The sequence below is a fragment of the Pseudorasbora parva genome, chromosome 10, assembly GCF_024679245.1.
Source record: "Pseudorasbora parva isolate DD20220531a chromosome 10, ASM2467924v1, whole genome shotgun sequence".
NCBI classification, from domain to species: Eukaryota; Metazoa; Chordata; class Actinopteri; order Cypriniformes; family Gobionidae; genus Pseudorasbora; species Pseudorasbora parva.
Window position 1 is genome coordinate 35508376 of NC_090181.1, and position 5411 is coordinate 35513786.

The 5411-nt window shown below is 38.8% G+C and overlaps 2 non-coding genes across 2 annotated transcripts; both read left to right on the plus strand.

Moving 5' to 3' along the window:
* Window positions 1-2826: 2826 nt before the first annotated feature.
* Window positions 2827-2945, plus strand: LOC137091676 (5S ribosomal RNA). The gene has a single exon (XR_010908122.1). It is a non-coding gene; the product is annotated as a 5S ribosomal RNA (ribosomal RNA).
* A 1980-nt stretch (window positions 2946-4925) lies between these two features.
* LOC137091681 (5S ribosomal RNA) lies at window positions 4926-5044 on the plus strand. The gene has a single exon (XR_010908127.1). It is a non-coding gene; the product is annotated as a 5S ribosomal RNA (ribosomal RNA).
* The last annotated feature ends 367 nt before the right edge of the window (window positions 5045-5411 follow it).

Here is a 5411-nt window from a genome sequence, read left to right on the forward strand (position 1 = left end):
GGGGCGTCTGCTGCTATTAATAAACAGGGAAGCCCTATACTTCATGTTAAATATAAATATATTGCCTATTGATACAGCAAAGACAACGTCGGCAGTAGCCGGCCCATGCCATATCCATGGTATTGACGGCAAAAGGCTACAGAATATTTCGTTCTGTATTGACTGGTTTAATATTTCAAAATCGATAATTATGTTGTTTTTTATTATTACAATTAGGCTAGGCCTATATCTGCATTTATGTTAACCTACAGACTTTCAAACATGAAATATGTTGTAGTCAGATAGATATGATGGCGCTGCAACATGCATCGCAGCAAATGACTAATGCAAGCCAACGCAAATGGCCGTAAATGAAATTTAAAATAAGTCTTACATGCTCAAAAACACAATCATCTTCAATAAAAATGAATGAGACTAAATGATCTTACCAGTGCGCTTAAGTCGCGCTCTCTTATGTGGTCTTTGAATTTGAAATGAGCTGCTGAATAAAATGCATCTTGAATCTTTTGCTTCCGTTGCTGTAAACTCCGTTAAATGAGCATACCCCGGGAATTGAAGATCGAATTTATATTCATTTGTGTAGGTGTAAGGTAAGCTATAAGACAACCTACATGTTCTTTTTTTATTTATTTTTTTATTTTTAGATTGTTTAGCTCCGTTTGCGAGAGCCGCGAGCAGAATCAGCTTGCCTCAGCTCGTCAAAAATGCCTTTTAGGCTACTGGTGGTAATAGTTGGCGAAATTAACTAACATTGTGATGCTCGAAGTGTATATGGATTATTCAAATTATATCTATTGATTTTATTATAGGCAAGACAAGTCAAGAGTTGATTTGAAAGACTAAATCGATTAAATATGCGGTTAACTCACTGTCGGCCGCTGGTCACTTAAAAAAATTAAAACTTTAATTTAACAAACAAAAAAATGCTCTAAACATTTTTCTAAATTAACTTAATAAAGAAACATAACGAAATATGACTACTTTGATATTAAAAACAAAACAGAACTATTTTAATGGCTGCAACAATGTAAAAAAAAAAAAAAAAAAAAAAAAACGGGCTCCAGTCGGACTCGGGCTGAGAATTTTGATAAGCTGTCGGACACGGGCCGGGCTAGGGCCTCAGCGTCTCGGGCCAGGGCCGGGCTAGGGCCTAGATTTGAGGCCCGTGCAGGGCTCTAGCTGATGATGATGGTAGTCATTGTCAGGAGGCGTCAGTCAGCGTCACCCTTGACTCCTGCTTCCAAGATGGTATCGACGTCTTCGTCAAACTGGAGCCACTCCTTCTCCTTGTTTGCTTGGGGCCATTTTACCCGCCGATGTTCTGCATGGGTTTGGAGCCTGTGTCCCTCGGAGGTTCTGGGGACTGTGGTTTGACTTCGGGCCTAGCTCCTCCAGGAGCTCACCAGGGGTGGTAGTAGTATTATTATATTATTGCTTTAACTGTATTTATGAAAATTAAAATATAAAGATTATTGTTATAAATTGCATCTGTCATTTGAAATAAAACAAAAAAGATAATAATGGGGATAATACTTGTTTGATTTCCTGCTGCAAGTCACAATACTTTTGTCTAAAATTCTTCACTGTCAAACGTCTAAATATTCAAGCTGATTATTTTGGCGAATGCTTGTGAAATGCTGTAATCTTCTATCCATGGAAATGTTGGAATTTGTGCGAATATGTAAATGAATGAACCTACAACGTGTTGCATTCCTGAAATGCATGTTAAACTCAGTGTTCATACAGAGATGAAGTTGGTGAAAAGCAGCATTTACTGTCAACCGAGATTACAGACTTTAATTTGATAATCACAATAAGCTATAGCCTGTCACGGTTTTATTTTTATTTCAATTAATTCTGCAGTCACATTTAAGTGAGTTGTGGTTTCAACTCACAAAACACCTGCAGTTCCCTCACAAACCAGCATTTGGGAAAATCTAACCTAGACCAAATTAACAGTTCAATCAGAATTCAAAGTAACAGCCTGCTCAGTTCACCCTATTTTTACAGATTAAACACGTTTAAGCAAATAAATGCATGAAGAGAGAGAGAAAGTTATTGAAGTTTTGCAAATTATCATTAAACCTCCCTCGTCCAATCAGATATTGGCCCGCCTATTCAGGAGGGCATTCAACACTGCAAATTTAATTTAAACTTCTTATTCACATTTAAACATTGATGAGCAAACATAAACAAAAGCTCAACCAGACACACTTAATGCGCGAGAATAAACGTCATTGGTTCTTGTGGAAGCTCAAACATGCTGTGAACACAAGAATTAACCTCATTGGTTCTTGTGGAAGCTCAAATGTGCTGTGAACACAAGAATTAACCTCATTGGTCCTTGTGGAAGCTCAAATGTGATTCCTAACATGAGAATGAACCTCACTGATCCTTGTGGAAGCTTAAATGTGCTGCGAACACAAGAATGAACCTCACTGGATCTAGTGGAAGCTCAAATGTGCTTTGTAACACAAGAATGAACCTCATTGGTCCTTGTGGAAGCACAAACGTGCTTCCTAACATGAGAAAGAACCTCATTGGTCCTTGTGGAAGCTCAAATGTGCTTCCTTGGTTTTTTTTTTAGGGTGGGAGTGGGGGTTTTAGTTAATCAATATTATGGCACAAAAGTGCTGTGAACTGAGTTTACATTTTAAAGAATTTCAAGAAACTTTTTTTGAAAAAATGTATGAAAACACTTTTGGGGGGAGGGGGGCTGTTTCCCTTTCAGATGCAGCCCGAGCCGCATGTCAATGCAGTCTGAGCTTTGTAGGGGTTGCTGCTGGTGTGCCTTCTTTAAATAGCTCACTACTGACTGCAGCCTCCGCTTACGGCCATACCACCCTGAGCACGCCCGATCTCGTCCGATCTCGGAAGCTAAGCAGGGTCGGGCCTGGTTAGTACTTGGATGGGAGACCGCCTGGGAATACCAGGTGCTGTAAGCTTTTGCTTTATCTTCACTGCTCAGCTAATACACTTTATCATATCTTAGCTCTGTTGCTTGTTCCTTTATCCTGTCACATTTATTTTATTGACTTCCATTTTGCTTTCTCTCTGCTTTAAGTGCGGCAGAGGAAAAGGACAGCTCAGTCTCGTCATTCTTCCTTTCACCTCCAGGGGGTGATCGAGAGGCTTTTTTCTCTCTACAGCAATACCAACAGCTACAAGTTCTTTTGTAACCGCTCCTCTTCTCAGCTTCAACTAGACCAGAGCTTCCTAAACTATTTTGTCAGCCGAACCCCTTGCACATAAATGATTTACAAGAATTACCCCCTGAGACTTTAAGGTAATATTTATTGGTTCTCTGATGTTGCTTAAAAGAATAGTTCACCCTAAAATGAAAATTCGGTCATCATTTACTCTCCAACTTGTATTTTTTTGCCTGTTGAAGTCAATGGGGACCATCAACTGTCTGGTTACTGAAATTCTTTAAAATATATTATTTTGTGTTCAGCAGAAAGAAAGAAACTCATACAGGTTTGGAAGTTGAGGGAAAGTAAATAATGACAGAATTTTTATGGTGAACTAAACATGCAAGTAAACAGATTAAATACTGAATCATTTTTAATAAGTGTTTTATTTTAATTTCTTAGGACTGCGAGTGTAGGGCCTATTATTAGTAGTAGGAGTGGTGGTGGTGGTAGTAGTATTATTAAAATATAAAGATCATTGTTATAAATTGCGTCTGTCATTTGAAATAAAATCAAACAGATAATAATGGGGATAATACTTGTTTGATTTCCTGCTGCAAGTCACAATAATTTGTTGAAAATTCTTCACTGTCAAACGTCTAAATATTCAAGCTGATTATTTTGGTGAATGCTTGTGAAATGCTGTAATCTTCTATCCATGGATGTGTTGGAATTTGTGCGAATATGTAAATGAATTGAACCTACAACGTGTCGCATTCCTGAAATGCATGTTAAACTCAGTGTTCATACAGAGATGAAGTTGGTGAAAAGCAGCATTTACTGTCAACCGAGATTACAGACTTTAATTACAGACTTTAATTTAATAATCACAATAAGCCTGTCACTGTTTTATTTTTGTTTCAATTAATTCTGCAGCCACATTTAAGTGAGTTGTGGTTTCAACTCACAAAACACCTGCAGTTCCCTCACAAACCAGCATTTGGGAAAATTTAACCTAGACCAAATTAACAGTTCAGTCAGAATTCAAAGTAACAGCCCGCTCAGTTCACTCTATTTTTACAGATTAAACACGTTTAAGCAAATAAATGCATGAAGAGAAAGTTATTGAAGTTTTCCAAATTATCATTAAACCTCCCCCGTCCAATCAGATATTGGCCCGCCTATTCAGGAGGGCATTCAACACTGCAAATTTAATTTAAACTTTTTATTCACATTTAAACATTGATGAGCAAACATAAACAGAAGCTTAACCAGACACACTTAATGCGCGAGAATGAACATCATTGGTTCTTGTGGAAGCTCAAACGTGCTTCCTAACATGAGAAAGAACCTCACTGGTTCTTGTGGAAGCTTTAATGTGCTTCCGAACACAAGAATGAACCTCACTGATATTTGTGGAAGCTCAAACGTACTCCCTAACATGAGAATGAATCTCACTGGTCCTTGTGGAAGCTCAAACGTACTTCCTAACATGAGAATGAATCTCACTGGTCCTTGTGGAAGCTCAAATTTGCTTCCTTGTTTTTTTTTTGGGGTGGGAGTGGGGGTTTTAGTTAATCAATATTATGGCACAAAAATGCTGTGAACTGAGTTTACATTTTAAAGAATTTCAAGAAACTTTTTTTTGAAAAAATGTATGAAAACACTTTTGGGGGGAGGGGGGCTGTTTCCCTTTCAGATGCAGCCCGAGCCACATATCAATGAAGTCTGAGCTTTGTAGGGGTTGCTGCTGGTGTGCCTTCTTTAAATAGCTCACTACTGACTGCAGCCTCTGCTTACGGCCATACCACCCTGAGCACGCCCGATCTCGTCCGATCTCGGAAGCTAAGCAGGGTCGGACCTGGTTAGTACTTGGATGGGAGACCGCCTGGGAATACCAGGTGCTGTAAGCTTTTGCTTTATCTTCACTACTCAGCTAATACACTTTACCATGGTTCAGCTCTGTTGCTTGTTCCTTTATAATTTCACATTTATTTTATTGTCTTCCATTTTGCTTTCTCTCTGCTTTAAGTGCGGCAGAGGAAAAGGACAGCTCAGTCTCATCATTCTTCCTTTCACCTCCAGGGGGTGATCGAGAGGCTTTTTTCTCTCTACAGCAATACCAACAGCTACAAGTTCTTTTGTAACCGCTCCTCTTCTCAGCTTCAACTAGACCAGAGCTTCCTAAACTATTTTGTCAGCCGAACCCCTTGCACGTAAATGATTTACAAGGATTACCCCCTGAGACTTTAAGGTAATATTTATTGGTTCTCTGATGTT